General features: G+C 33.3%; 1 protein-coding gene across 5 annotated transcripts in view; it reads right to left on the bottom strand.

The window, feature by feature from the left end:
• The window catches only part of LOC110109765, a 28,004-nt gene extending 20,452 nt beyond the window's left edge, over window positions 1–7,552 (bottom strand). The window contains exons 1-2 of one of the 5 annotated variants that reach the window (XM_028698595.1): window positions 7,358–7,552; window positions 7,199–7,222 (exon numbers count right to left, since the gene is read on the bottom strand). The gene's annotated coding sequence lies outside the window, so the exon portion shown is untranslated. The other 4 variants (XM_020840961.2, XM_020840960.2, XM_020840959.2 and 1 more) reach the window with 4 other exon arrangements.
• Window positions 7,553–16,841: the final 9,289 nt, after the last annotated feature.

The following is a 16,841-nucleotide window of genomic DNA, read 5'->3' as shown; positions in this document are numbered from 1 at the left end:
AACAGGGTGTTCAAACCATATCTCCAAAAGTTTGTACTGGTTTTCTTTGATGGCATACTAGTGTACAATAGGTCAATAGGGGAAGCACTTGGAGCATGTGAGGGTGGTCTTGGAATTATTACAAGAGCATTAGCTTCATGCCAACCTGAAGAAGTGTTGCTTTGCAAAGGCCAGTATGGAATACTTGGGGCACGTGGTCTTTTAGGAGGGGATGGTTACAGATCAAGCCAAGATTGAGGCAATGCAGAAATGGCGTCTACCTAGGAATCTGAGAGAGCGGAGGGCCTTTCCAAGGTTTGATGGGGTACTACAAGAGATTTGTGAGAGGATACAACACCATAGCATGACCATTAACAAAGCAACTAAAGAAGAATAGCTTCTTGTGGGGAGAGGCGGCTAAACATGCCCTTGAGAGACTGAAGAAAGCAATGACCACAGTACTGATTTTGGCCTACCATATTTTAGTCTGATTTTTGTGGTTGAGACAGATGCATCAGGATATGGGTTGGGGCCATGGCAATGCAGAATCACAAACCCATAGCCTGCTTCAACCAAGTGTTCGCAGTCAAAGCTAGGTTGAAGTCAATCTATGAGAGGGAATTGATGGTCATTGTGTTAGCCATTCGAAAGTAACCACTATATTTGTTGAGTCAGCATTTCATTGTCAGGACTGGTCAGAGGAGCTTGAAGTTCCTTTTGGAGCAGATGATAGTGTCAGAGGAACATCAAAGATGGTTGTCAAAGCGATTAGGCTATGATTTCGAGATTTATTATAGGACATGATTGGAGAACAAGGCGACGGATGTCTTGTCCAAATGCATGGGGGAGCTTCAGGAGTTCGCTATGTCGATACCATTGAAACTGGATTGAGGGGCAATCAAAGAGGAGAGTATGCAGGATGAGGAGTTGGGAAAAATTAGAGCAGATCTTCTGAAGGATAATATTGTACCAAGAGAGCTTTGTAATGCCTCCGACCTCAGTTCATATCCCACAACTGCTGCAAAAGTTCCATGGAGAGCACAATTAGGGGTCACTCGGGTGTGTAGAAGACATACAGGAGACTGGCAGTGGAGCTATATTGGAAGGGGATGCACAATGATGTGTAAGAGTTGGTGGCTAGATGTGAAGTGTGCCAGCGAAACAAGAACATGGCTCTAGCTCCTGATGGGTTACTTCAACCCCTAGTTCTACCAGACAGGGTGTGAAAGGAGGTCACCATGGACTTTATTAATGGATTAACTCAATTTGAAGGGTTTACAGTGATTTTGGTGGTAGTTGACAGATTGAGCAAGTATGCTTACTTCACCTCCCAACAAAATCCTTACACGGTAACAATCACATTCATCGAGGAGGTGGGCAGGCTACATGGGATATCCTAAGTCATTTTTTAAGGGAGTTGTTCGGGCTACAAGGGATAGTGCTGAAGAGAGCACAACTTATCACCCCTAGATAGATGGGCAAACAGAAGTTATGAACAATAGCTTGCAGAACATACCTGCGATGTTTTGCTTCAGAAACACCTAGGGTATAGGTTAAGTAGCTGGCATGGGTAGATACTGGTTAATGTTTGTTTAAGAGGAAATTACTCCTAGGGTTTGTTTTATAATCTCAGTTTTTGATTTCTTGTGGGAGGGAAGTTTTCGCTTAAGGTGTTTGGGCTCTAGCCGCCGGATAGGGATTTGGGATAGCCGGATCCTCCTCTCCAATTGAGGATCCTATTGTATCTTATTTTTCTTCGCATAATCATTCAATGAAAAGGTGTTTGTGGGTGTTCATCTTCTCAATTTTTCCTTGTGACTTGCTGATTTTTTGTAAGAATTAATTAATTTCATCATGAGCAATTAACACAAAATATAAAAAGGTTATATAAACTTTTGTTTGCAATAATGAAATTTTTTTGTTCTCTTAAAGTAAGAGCACTAGCTTACCAAGAATTTCACTCAAAAAAAAGTTTTAAATAGGTTAACATAAAGGATATTGGTCAGACTATATGTAGAGCTCACTAGTTGAATTTTTATATTATCACCATAGGCTTGCAAGTAATATACTAGATATCCTTGTTATTAATATAAAATTTAATTTATCATAAGATATATTCACTAACCTTAAATTTGTCGAAGTGGCACATGAGCTTTTAGAAGCAAGTAGATCGCAAGAAATTTTTCATTGTTGTCCAAAAGTTCTGACCAGATTTTCTCTTTCCCATGCTCACTTTGATATTAGATATTCTGTTAGTGTAAGGGCCTTTTAGTGAGATTAATAGAAAAAAATAAATATGAATCTTTAGTTTAATGTTTGAAAAATGATTTTAAATTATGGTGGAAAGTTGGTGGCTTAGAGATTGTGCAGAGAATGCCAAGGTTAATTCATTTTGGGTTAGTTTGGGATGATTTGGAATATCACTTTACAAAATGATTTTATATAGGATAAGTGGCTAGAAATAATGGGGGATGGTTACATTGAGATGTGAATATTTGATCTGAAGTAAATGATAAGATTTATTAGAGTTCAAAGGGGTGTTGAGGTATAGGGAATGAATAAGGCTAGGTCCTGCTTAATGTTTCCTAATTATGCCAAGAGCTATATTTTGAAATGCTTTTAAATTTTTGGTTGATGGTTTAATGGTCTAGGAGGATGCTTATGAAGTGAAGGAAGAGGTGTAGAGAATTTAAAGCACGTGTTATAAAAGAGTAGTAAATGACATTAAAAAAAGGATAATTATATATTCTCATCAAAGAAAAAGTTAGAAAATTTTTGAAAGAAAAAAGGGATAAAAAATAAGGTTGATGACCATTAATGAGGAATTCCCACCACTTATTTTCAATGTTTCATCCACACCAAATCATATTAAAGTGGGCCATGCAAGTCCCTAGGTGAAAAATAAAAATATAAAAATAATAAAATGCAAATTATATTTAAAATATTTTAAATTATGGGTCTTTATTGAAGTCTTATAATTGAATTTTTTTCTTTTATTTTTTCATTGGATTTTAACCTTAGCTATTATAATTAGGCTTTTAGCATGATTATCTTGATCCGTCGGGCCTCGCCATTAACAAGAGATACAAATCCCAAATCCTCAATCGATATCAATGTGATAATATAACTAAAATCAAGCAATATATGAATCTTAGTCTGCCTCACGTACAAGGCAAGTTGTAAGACCCACTTTCATCTCTATCTCAATATGAAATTACATGTTTCACCAATAGGCCTCTCTAAAATTGGAGCAATAAGACCTATATTATGGATCTCTCTACAATCAAGAGATATAAGTCCCAACACTCAGCTAACACTAGTATGATATTTAATTTGGACCCGATCAGCATAAACTTCATCATTCTCAAGCCAGCACATAACCACAAGTTCAACCGAGATCCATTGGTCGAGTTATACCCACAAGTCCCACCTATATACTCTAGCTGAGTTACAATCCCATCAATCCCGCAAACATCTTGGGGCTGGACCACAACCCCATCCCACACAAATCTCTAGGACAAGTCATAAGCCAGAAGGTACCATTTTTTATCCACTATATCTAAAAATAGTAAGCTCCATCCTCTTTAATATTAAAACTCACCCGCTAAATGAATCCTACACTCGCCAAAGTGAATATTGCTTTACTCATTATTTAAAGTGATGCTCTGAAATTATCCAACTAAGTTTAACTCAGGGCTCCAAACTCAAGGCAACACATGGATATCGCAATCAACCTTCCAACATGGGATGTTAACCTCCACAATAAAGGATGGACCCTTGAGGATTGATCCTCATGATGGAAGTGTCCGATAAATGATACGATAAAAATTATTAATTCTGAATTTCCTATATTATGATATTTTTGCTTTTAATATATGTTTTGCACAAAAAAAATAGTAAAAAATTCATAAAACTCAAAACAGTGCCTCAACGGAGAGCTCAAATAAATTTAGCTGGAAAGCTTAGCTCCGAAGCACTATCCTGGAAGCGCCGCAGCGCCAAATAGCCCAACATTGCGCAGAAGTCAATTGAACCAGTGAATCGACGCGCCAGTTCAACAACATTGTAGTGCTTGTTTAATTAATTTGCAAAACTATAAATAACAGCCTTAGTCATCATGTAAGTAGGTGGGCACATTGAGGAATCATTTTGTGTGTGTGTGTGTGAGGATTGTCTTGAGAGGGAGCAGCTTCTGTATCTGTGTTGGAGTGTTATATCGGTGTGGAGCAAAGTGGAAAAGTGAAAAAGGAGGTGTATCTTAATTTAAGTTTGTTTCTAAACCTTGTTTTATATTATTTATCTTGTCTTTAAAGTTGTAACTTATGTTTATTAAGTGAAATAAAATATTCAGGTCGTATAACATCGTCTCCATGTGTAGCTAAACTTTCCTTCTTGAATCTATGATTATTTAAAAAGTATGTTTTGCTTAGAGTAGGTTTTTGCTTTAAAGAAATTATGTTGTTTTTTAATTCCTGTGTACTTCAATTGGTTTAAGTATAGGTCATACATAAATTAAAAATCTAATATGATATACAACCTCGACAAAAGAATAGAACAATTACAGATTTTAAAATATAGTTCGGACATAACATAGATATATGGTAGTTAGGATTATGGGATATTAAGAAGATAAAAGAATTGTAGTTAATAGGGATCCTAGCTAATGCTCCAACGAGCTCAACACAGACGATGAGCACTTATGCTCTGATCCACAGCAACAATATGGAGAAAATCACTCTAATACAATCGTGTATTTTTAAATATATCATAGGTTCATAACTTTTAAAATTAGTCAATTTATTTTTTGCATTTGAAGTTTTTTACCTTAATTTGCACCAGCCTTTTAAATTATTAAGCTATATAAATTTAGCAGTTCAGTAGGCAGCACTTAAGTGAATTTAGGATATTTCTAGTGTTTTTCCCGTGGGATTCTTCTCATCAGTATATTACTTGATACGACATGTGCACTTACGTTAAATAGGACTTACACTGTAAAAAAATTTAACCTTCATTAGAGAATTCAATAGTGCGTGTAAGCTAATAGCAGCAATTCTGTGATAGGAAGTAGATGTAATTTCAACCAAAATCAGCGAACACACAAGAAAATGGGATGAAGAACACCCAAGAAATTTTTTTATTAAAAGAACTATGAAGGAAAATACAATATACAATTGGATCTTCAATTGGAGAGGAAGATCGACTCTCTCAAATCCCTAACCTCCGGCTAGAACCCTCTTACCTAAGCAAACTTCAATTTCAACAAACAAAAACATAAAAACTAAACCCTAAGGTAAACAATCTAGTTAAAGCATGCCAAAAACATAGCAAATCCCAAAACATCCCTATTCCGCCTCATGTAACACTTGACCGGTCCATGAGGGAAAACTACCACAACAAAACATGGACTAGATTGACATTTTGCATTGGCAAAAAAAATATCAATTATTGAGGAAAGTTAATGGTATGTTAGAGAAATCAAGCAAACAACTTCCCCACATTTGGAACTTTAATTTCAATCAATAAATTCTCCTAAATGGGAAGTCTTGATTTAGGATTGAATCATGAAGTAGATAAACAATCTAATCCCTTAAAAGATGTTCATGAAAAATTTTCCTCATTGTTTGTGCATCAGATCATGAAAGGATAGAAAGATTTAAGCAACTGAAGATTATATATTGTCTAATTTTTTAGGAGAATGTTGAAGGTTGATTCCCATACCATTAAAATTAAAGAATATATCATCAAGAGTCCAACAACAAAGTTTAAGCATCAATCAAAGGCTTGGTTGTCAAGATCAGGAATTAGAAAGTGCAAGCCATTCAATCAAAATCCAAATTGATAAATTTGAAATCATTTGGATAAGTCTATTTTTTATTTTGAAATTGTGAATTACATTAAAATCAAATGTAATTATCTTTTAAATTTGAACTCATCTACTTTGTTATTTTTAAATAGGATTGCTTCTTTTGCTTCTTTTGTAGAGTTTATTTAGGATTGGATTAGAACTATCCCCTACAATAATTATCTGAAAATAGAATTAATTTCTTGCAATTGAATCAATCAGTTAAATCTCGCAAACTCTTTCTTCTCTTTTCTCCCTCTATTTTCCAGGTTAAAGAACTTAAACAAACTTTCTGTCGCATAAAGAAATAGGTCATAGTGTTGGCCGAGACCTGAAGCCCATCCATGTACTATTTATATGGTCACTCCCTTCCTAAAGCAGTGATCCCTAGCTGTCGTTTATTAATTGTTTGTTGTTGCTGCTCCCCTCTGTTGTTGTTACTGATTTCAGAGCCAATCCAAAGAACTTAAAAGGAATTTAGCAACCTGGACTTGTTGCCAGTCGCCACCATCTAGAGATCCTTATGATCAGTTCAAGGCTTGCTACAAGGAAGAATTGAATAGTTGCTTGTTGTTAACAAAAAATCTAGAAGAAAATACTAAGTTGAATTATCGTCCAGCCTGGAGTAACCCCGCATTAACAATTAATTAGTGTTGTCGAAGGCCAGAAATTAACTTCCTAATGTGACTCACAAATTCCTACTTATCAAGCAGATAAAGCAAGAGCAAAATTCACAGATCCAGGATTAAAACATGAGAGTGAATTCAATAAACCTCAAATTTGCAATAATATATCACTCATATTCAACCGGCAACAGTTAGCAGGCCTGCGAATGAGTGTCCTGAATCCCACAATCAAAGGCAAGTTGGGAAGTTTATGAATAATAAAATTGAAACTTTAACAAAACCTCAAAACTTCCGCGGAAGTACAACATAATCCCATTCTAAAAGAATTAAGAACAAGTAGATCAAACCTAAACATTTTCGCCCTCACTTCACGGATCTGATTTACATAAGAAACTGAAAATGAGAAAACATTCAGAAGTTATACACTGAAACCTGAGTTAAACAATGAAAGTAGGGAAACGTTAAATTTTCCATTCATACAAAACCAAGCTCCAACCATATAGGAGCATTCAAACAAGTAGATACTAGAAACCACCCAAAATCTAACACTCAGTCACAGAAAATAAACAAAGAATATCGCAACTCGTTCCAAAGAAAAAACACCCAAATCCTGTGGTTAATCACCAAATCTTCAAAATAAGTCGATTTAAAAAAAATAAAAATAAAGCAAACAACAAAAACAGCTGACCAAAGAGCCATCAGAAAAGAAAATTTATAGCAAAACAAGGAAAATGACAGAATTTAAAAATACCAGGCAAAGCCTTCAAGTAGTGAACTGCAGAACCATCGATAGAAATCGAGGTAGATAGTATTGATGAGGGAAACGGGGAGAGGAAAAAAAGGTAGAAGGGGGCAATGACATGAAAAGCGGCAAATCGCCCAAAAGCAGATAGCTTCGAGGAATAATTACCTCCCCGCGATTCTGTAATTAGGGGCCCTCCGCTCCTCCCGGCAGAAAATTCCAATTTTAGGGTTTTGATCGCCGCGGAGAGTTGAACTGGCCAACGCCGTCAATCGCGCCGGCTGGGCCGGGACGCGACGCGCCGACTTAGGCTGAGAGTGCTCCGCCTGCACGGCTCGGCGCGGGTAGGAGGCTTTCAACTATTCGGTAGTCCGCACGGAGGCATAGATTAATTATTTGTGAAATTGATTAGTCAGGGTAATACATTCAAATGACTATAATTACTTTTTTATTAATGATTATTATTTTATAATAATTTTTATATGTTAGAAAATTTATTATAATAGCAACAGAGCTTAATATCAAGATTTGACTTAGTACAAATCTTCATCTCACGCATACATGGAAAATAAGAGCCTTATAGTTTTATTTAAAAATTTAGAATAAAAATTAGGGGTCTAACCTAATTGAATTAATTCTATTAGCGTATATTTTAGATTACAAAAGATGTCATTATCTTTAATAGTTAAAATTTCATTAAAAAAGCTCCAAGGTTAAGCATCTCATATGAGAGAGAAATACACTACAGAAAAATGAGAACTAAGTATCATACAAGATAAAATGCTACGCTATAGAGGCTACCTCTTTATGGGTAGAATCTATTTTATTTTTGAGCGTGAGAAAATTCATCATATGAATAATTAAATATAAAAATAAAAAATATTTAAAATATTAAAATTATTTTTTGAAGATCTAATATCTTAAGAATGCTCAAAATTAGTTTGTATCATTATCAGCATCTTGAAATGATTGAATATTTCTTTCAAAAATAAGTTTAAACTATATCTTTCTTATCTTTCTGGAGTAAAACAAAATCCAAAACTCTAGAAAGACCCTTCTAGCAGCATTTTTATTAATACATGTCAAAGTTTTAGAACAGAACTATTACCTATCTCTAGTAAAACACTTTAGGGCATTTTTTCAAACAGTTGGCATACATTTTATGAAATATAATCATTTTGACAAGTTAAAATGTTTGGCACTTGTATGGTGGCATGTTTCATACAAAATTAATAGATAAAGCGGTGCATTTATCTCACTATCATCTGTGCCCATTTTGACAAGTTAAAATGTTTGGCACTTGTATGGTGGCATTTATCTCACTATCATCTGTGCCGAACATTTTTTTTGTTATGCCATCATTTAATTGAATACTCAATATTAGTTTGACAATAAGATTTAAATTATTTTGGTATCAACCTTATTAATGATAGTGAACCTTATTAATGATAGTGGGCCTTGTTGTGTAAAACAGTGGAAAAATCAAAACAACACAATCAAACTCAATTAACACGATGTGATTTATGTGGTTCAGCAAGGAATTGTATACGTTCACGAGGAGTGGATGATTTTATTATTGTAGAGAAACAGATTTACAATTGAACTCCTGCACTTACATCAATGTTTTTAGTACGAGCATTATAATATGGATTTATTTTAACAACCTAAACTCATAACTAGATATTGTTCGCTTTAGTCTAAGGGCTTCACGATTGTATTATGTTGGTATAACTTCTCGGGAGGTCGCCCATCCTAGAATTTCTCAGAGAAGAGCATGCTTAACTGCGAAGTTTCTTAATGAAATTCTGACCATTACATCGAAAGGCGCCTCGATGTTTAATAGTTTAACTTCTTTTACTTAAGAGGTTTCACATTTTTAATCAAGAATATCGCACTCTGATTATCACAAAATGCCGTCAGACACTCTTAATCAACTCCCAAGTCATCCAGTAGGCTTTGCATCCATATTACTTTCTTCATCGCCTCTATGGTTGCCATGTACTCAACCTCCATAGTAGACAAAGCAATAGTAGACTGAAAAAACATGTCTCCAACAAACTAGACCTCTTGGCAATGTGAATAGCCAGTTGTATACCTAAGCCTGTCAATATTATTGCATAATATGTGTCAGTGTAGCCTACACTTAAATCAGGAATAAATGACCACCTCTAAAACACCAAGCATACATCAATTATATCCTTCAGATGCCTCAAAATGTTATTCACAGCCTGTCAATAACTACTTTTCGGATCATGTATAAACCTGTTTACAACATCAAGTGTTTGTGTAATGTTTATATTGAGCTGCTTCAAAATCAAACCATAATATGCTAAAAGTGCTAAGAGAATACGGGTAGTGTGAGATATGCTTACCCACTGAGGAGAACACCTCATCATAATCAATATATTCTTGTTTTGCAAAGTCTTTTGTCACCAACCTAACATTATATTACACATTAGCTTCATGAGATTCTTCCTTATTTGTGTACACCCATTTGCATCCAATGGCTTTCCTTCCTAGAGAAAGCTTCACCAACCTCTAAGTAGTGTTCTTCTGAAAAGACTTCATATCTTCATTCATAGCCCTTTTCCAAAGATCACCATCTGGATTATCCACTGCTTTATTATAGTGACTAGAAATTTTAGCCTCCATGGCTGAAAGTGCAAATGCAATATGATCTCTTAACCAAGTTGTTTTTGGGACATTCTAAGGCATGATCCTACTTTTAGTAATATATTCTTGAGCAGGAACCTCATCCTCAACATCATCTCCTACATTTCTCTGATCAATGTCAATATAAACCCGATGATCTACAATTAAATCATGTGCCTATGTACAAGTGGTTGTACTCTATGAAGCAAATAGAGTTGCATCAAACTCAAACTTCTACATTGCATTTGTGGTCTGAATAGAACTCTCTACTTACTTTGAGCCCTAAGGCTTCAACATGCTCACCTCGTCGAATGTAACATCTCTGCTAATAATAATCTGATTCTCTCCCTGATCATAGAGTTTGAAGCCCTTAACTCCACGCTTGAAGCCAATAAAGATTAACTTCTTTGCTTGTGGTTCTAGTTTATTATTTTGAATATGATAATAAGATGGACACCTAAACACTCTTAAGTGCTCATAATCTCAAGCATGATGCCCTAACCACACCTTCTTTAGGACTTTCTTCCCAATAGTTGCAGAAGTTAATTAAGACGGTTCACCAAGTGATAGGCATAGTCTATAGCCTCAGCATAATTGACTCTTATAACCCAACATTATATAACATTTACAAAACTTTCTTCATCAAAGTCTGGTTCATCGTCTATACCACCCAGTTCTACGGTGGTGTCTCTTGAACAATGAAGTGGTGCTCTATCGCAGATCTCTAGCACTCTTGTAAGAATACATCTAATGTGTATTTGCCCCCGTTATATGATCTGATATACCAGATCATTTTACTAGTTTCAGTCTCGATCAACTTTTTCAAAATTTTAAAAATCTTCAATACATTGCTTTTTTGCTTCATGGTGGACACCCAAATATATCTAGAGTAATCATCAATAAGAGAGATAGTATTTTTGCCCATTGAATGGTAATGTCCTCATCGTGCCCCAAACATCTATATAAACATACTCAAGAATACCATTTGAATTATGGATAACTGCACCAAAGGATACCCATATCTTCTTTTCAAATACACAATATTCATAAAAATCAAGTTTGTAGGTGCTTACTCCTTTAATTAATCATTTATTTATTCAATCCATAAGTGAAGCCTCTCCATCATGAGGTAGCCTCATATGTCACAATGTAGTGGCATCAAAAAAATCATCAATATTAACAACCATTCTAATCAATGTTCTGCCCAGAAGATAATAAAGGTTGCGATGATGAACTCCCTTAAAAAAATAGTGCTCCATGATATATCTTCATAACTCCTACCTCAATAACTACCTTTTAGCCCTTGGTATTTAAGGCCCCAACAGATAATAAATTCTTCCTGATATATGAAATAGGTCTCATATCAATCAGCTCTTTTATATTATCATCATGCATCATGATAAGGATGCTTTCTACACAAATAGTATGATGATCTTGATCATTTCTTATAGTCATTACATGACTATCAAGCTCCCTGTAGGTATAGAACCACTCTTAAGTGGGATAAATGTAATATGTAATATAATATCTCAAGATTAAAATTGAAAAAAACTATTATTTTTATCTTTTAAAATTAACACTATAACAATATATTTATCTTTTATCAATATAATATCAATTAAAATAAAACTAGTAATTAAAACATCAAAATATATCTGCATTCTTATTCCAAAATTATATACAATGCTCAAAAATCATGTCATTATAATATATCATCACTAGATCTAAATACAAAAGAATAGCTAAAAGATATAAAAAAATAAACTAAAAATAAATCTAGAGAATTTTGATATGATCAATCTCACACATCTAATCCTCTACCCTAACCTAAAATTACTTAAATATATATAATGAGCTAAAAAAGTCCAGCAAGTCATCCAATTCTACAACTAATTAAAAGCATGATAAATAAGGCATATGCATGTCAATAGTTAATTCATAGTAGTAGTAGTCATATAATCATAAATTGATACATAAATAATAAAATTCAGATGCAGTAGCAGTAAAGTCTGTAGCTAGTAAAATATTACATTATGAAAAGCTAGTAAAACGGTACATTAGGGAAACCTTAAAATTAATGCGAGTGTCAAATTGATAAAGTAGTTGTCATATCATTATTATCAAATAATAAAGAAATCATACAAAGCAATAAAATAAAAGCATAAGTAAGAACTGTTAGAACCATATTAATGTTGTAAAACTCTATAATGATGTATACATATTACCCAGTTATTTTACATCAATATCAAATAAATATTTTAATCACATGTTTAGTATATTAAGTGCTTAATATATCACATGCTTAGTATGGCACATGATATGTATCAGTAATCAGTACAATGAATTAATAGTAGTCTCAAATAATATCGATATTCGTATCAATAATCATATCAGTATAGTATCGTTAGTAAAATCAATGATAGTAACAGTAAAACAATACATTAATAGTAAATTGTATATTGCAAGTAAATAAAAATAATAATAACAGTAAAATCAAAATCTTGTAATAATAATAATATAATCAATAATATGTATTTTAGTAGTCCACTAAATAAATAAGATGTCCTAATTTAAGCTATATTTTTCTAGTAAGCAATTATCCATATCAATATCTTATTGACTCAATAAATAGAGCTATCCTCTTTGCATGTTGATATAGTAATAACTCATTAGAACTCCCAATTAATATCATGTGAATAAGTAAATGATAACACCAAACTACAATATTTAAATGAAAGCTCGTCGACCCACCATATTGTACAAGTCAGTTAGTCTCCAGCCAACATCAGTAAAATCAACTTTTACTTATCATCACACATATTATTATCCAGTATTATAAAAATAATATCGACCAACTATTACCCAATCACATACTCTTTCTTAATACTTATATTAATGGTATACTTAAAATAAAAAATAATCAATTTATATAAGTGTAAATCACATAAAATTCAATAACTTCTATTTTACTCAATGCAATTTATAAATGTTACAGTCAAAATATCCAGGATAATCATTACAATAACATATAAAAAGTTATGCGATAAAAGTTCAATAAAATTGAGAAAAATACAATAAAATTACTTTTGTGGAGAATTCAACAATCAAAATTAAAATATTTGAAAATAGAGATATGATTAAAATTACATACCTCGATCTAAATAATTTTTATAAAAGAGACAAAGCGATCTAGAAATCAAAAATCTATTTTTTCTCTCTTCTCCTTCCCTCTTCCTTACTCGGCAAGTCGGCGTTGGCTAGGGAAATGAGGGATGATGAATGAAAAAATATTATATAAACATAATTTTTAGCGGGTGGCACTGCAATGCCACCACTCAGCATCACAGCGCTGCATGTCAAATCCATAATTATTGTGCAAATAGAGGCTTCAATGCCACGCCGGCATTTTATAGTGTATTGTGCTCTAGGCCTAACACCGTAATGCTCAAAGGATTACCGCCACTATGCTCTATTTCAAACATAAATTCAAATTTTTTATTTTTTATTATTTTTAAAAATTTTGTTTTTTTACAAATAACACTATTGTCCAAAATCCAATATGAACCATCTGTGTACAAATAATGAGAAACTACAAATAGTGATACATCAGAGTCTTCATCATACTTTTCCACACTAAGGTTTGCTTTTGTCTCAGATGAAACTCTATTTCACTTCTCGTTCAACTTCGAATAATCTTTCTTCCAATGATCAGTCTCAATATAGAAAGCACACTGATTCTTTCCAAGACTACGCCCATGAGACTTGCCCACTTATTGCCACTACTTCCTTTTTTTATTCTTCTGCTTCTCAGCTCTTGTTTTTTGGAGAGTGAGAGCCTCGGCCAAATCCATCTTTGTAGATTCTTTGTCCCAATGACAAAACTCATGATTGAATAATGCAGTAGTTACCTCTCCATAATTTAAGACCTCCTTCTCATGAATGAGTGTCATCATAAAGTTTTCATAATCATTTGGAGTGAATTCAATAAAAGGAACACCTTATCATTTTCTCCAAACTTTTCATCCAGATTCAACAGATCTACCAAGATCTTTGTGAAATCATCAAATGTTCATCAATAGTAACCCCAAGTCTCATCTGAAATCTATAGAGTTGGTATTTTTATGGAGATGATTCTTCATGATCTTCGTCAAATATTTATTCTCCAAAGTTTTTCACAATTTTATAATAGAAGTCTCCATCATCACCCTATTCTTTATCTCTTAAGATATATAATTTTTTAACAAGACTTTATGCCACACAACGTGTCTTGTGCCACATAACCACACGTCTGTCCCACGCGACTAGGTGATCCTATTTTGTCACTTCCATGGATCTAAACCGACTCAACATGTCTCGCATGAGTGTCATGGCCTCCATCCCAGACCTGTCCTGCACTTACCTGTGGCCCAGACTTGTATACGTCCATGGGGAGGGGATGATTTCACTTTTGTGGAGAAACAAATTACAATTGTTCTCTTGCACTTACAGCATCCCTCAAACCTATATTTAAAGATTTGAAATAAAATTATAAAAAGGAAAACTTAATAAATGAAAATCTAATCATGTCAATTAGATCTCTCAATCAATGCAGTAATTAAATCTCCCAATTAATATAGTAATCAGGGCTCCTAATCAATTCATGATTAAAGCTCCTCTAAACACAACTTCTATTTGGAAACAATAAAAAACTTCCATAACAAGCCTAAGCCTAATTAGCAACAACTAGCATTGGCATTAGTGACAAAAACAAACATCAACATTATTGGAGGTGGCTAGCCTCAATCTTGTTTGTGGCGATGGGAATTGGTATTGATGGTGTCAACCTTATTGATTAAGGTGAATGTCAACATCGTTAGCAATGGTGGGAGTCTATGTCGATGTCAAAGACAAGCATCTGCATCATGTTGACTTTGGGTGTCGTCCTTAGTGGAGGCAACAAGCACTGTATTAGCAGGGGCGGAACCGTGCAATGCTCACCCCCTAAATAAAATTAAAAAAAAAAAAACCTTTAAAAGATATATTATCAGCCTTAAAAAATTAAAAAAATCTTTAAAAGAAGAATTATTAAGTAATTTAAATTTGTCCCTCCTCATTTTATTTCTTTGTCCTAGCCGACCCTCTTCACGCCCTTAGTAAATCGTGAACGACGTTTCGTTTGTTCGCTGATTCGCTCTGTTGCTCTCTACTGTAGTGTCATCTGAAGCTCGAAGGTCCAAGGTCAAAAGCTCAAAACCCCATCTTTTTCTTACCTCACCTTCTTCCAATCCAAGTAAGCTCCTATGTTTCATTCATTCTTGCTTTCTTTCTTTCTTTCTTTCTTTCTTTCTTTCTTCGGATGATCAATCCGTTTGTTAAGTTGTAATTTTTGGCTTTCTATTCTTCTTACTGTTGATTAGGAGTGATGCAACATTTTATTTGATAATTTTAGCATGTGATTTGTCTTTTAGTTCTTACTGCAATTTTTCTTTATGTTCTTCTATTGATCTATCTTTTTTGTTCTTACTGCAATTTGGAAGTGGGCTTTGTAATAATTCATTTGATTTGCAAACTGCAACAAGTAGTTACAATGGCTTAGATAACAGTGGACTTAGCTCTTTTGGGCCTAAGAGCTAATTTTCTCCAACAAATTTGGAGAAAATTTAGGTTAACATATATTTCTAAAAAATGTGTAATATGTAAATAATATGGGATTTGCATGAATAGAATAAATAATACAATATAGTCATATTATATCAAAAAATATATTCAATTGAATCATAATATTTATATAGTGTTTTCGTTAATATAATTTTAATTAAATTATTTTAATCTTTTTTTTTTACTGATGTGTCATCCTTCATTAAAAAAAGTTGTAATGCAACATTATCAGAAAATGCAAAATAGAATGCAAAGTTTATAATCTTTTTACTTCACATATATAATGCAATATCAAAATTTATTTTGAATTACTCCCCCTAACCTTAAGGGGGTTCTGCCTCTGCAAAATGATAGCAGATGCAATAGATAATGCACTAATTTTAAATTTTATTTACGATTTATTTTCTTTCGCTTAGGCTTCGTTTGGGACGGGAACTATAATTTTTTTATTAAAAATTTATTTTAGAAAGCAGTAAAAAAGAAACTTAAGTTCTATTAATTTGATTTGAAGAAAGTGAATGGGTCAAAATAAGATAACAACATGTAAATAAAATAATTTCTACCAATTTATTTGACTGGAGTAAAATTTAGTTAATTTTTTTTATTTTTTATGGGCTTGATAAAAATTTAATTTTTAGTATGTCCAACATTAATCAATCAAATCTCACCCTATATATTGCCACCTCATGACCATTTCTAGTATCTAACTAGACCAACCTTATGACAGCCCCACATCCCTCCCAACAAATTGATGTTTATTACACACTTTTCGTCACATTCTGATGATTTTCATTGTTACTAAATGAATAAAAGTCCTATAAGAAATTATTATTTTAGCTGCAAAACATAGATGTTTAGTCAGTTGCCTTCCCCTTTGATGATAAGAAGATGCATCTCTATGATAATTGATCATTAATGTGCTTTATATGAGTTGCTATTAACATGTCAAATATTTGACGAAGATGATTTAGGCTTCATTTGGGACAACTGTTTTACTGCTTTTTAGTATCAAATTTCTAATTAAAAAAATTGTACTAAATAATTGCTTTAGAAAGCAATAAGAAAATTGTATTAAGCGAAGCCTTAAAAGTTCAAAATTTAATTTAGAGCAGTCAATTAAAGGATAAAGAGATTATAGCTTTACTAGTTAAGTAGCAACAGAGTCAAGTAGCAGCAGAGACAGGAAATTTGGTATTTTTTGTGGAAGGGCTTGTATTTGTTGCAATATACATTGTAACTCACACAAAATAAAGTTACAAAGACTCTTTGGTTACAGATTGAACAGATAGCCTAAAATAATTAGAGTTATAAACGCAATGAGCCTCAATGGATGGAACTTTTATTTCGTCCGGTGTAAGGATGT

Source organism: Dendrobium catenatum, unplaced genomic scaffold, assembly GCF_001605985.2.
Source record: "Dendrobium catenatum unplaced genomic scaffold, ASM160598v2 fragScaff_scaffold_1116, whole genome shotgun sequence".
Taxonomy (NCBI): Eukaryota; Viridiplantae; Streptophyta; class Magnoliopsida; order Asparagales; family Orchidaceae; genus Dendrobium; species Dendrobium catenatum.
The sequence above is the reverse complement of the archived record's forward strand: the minus strand, read 5'-3'. Positions and strand labels throughout refer to the sequence as shown.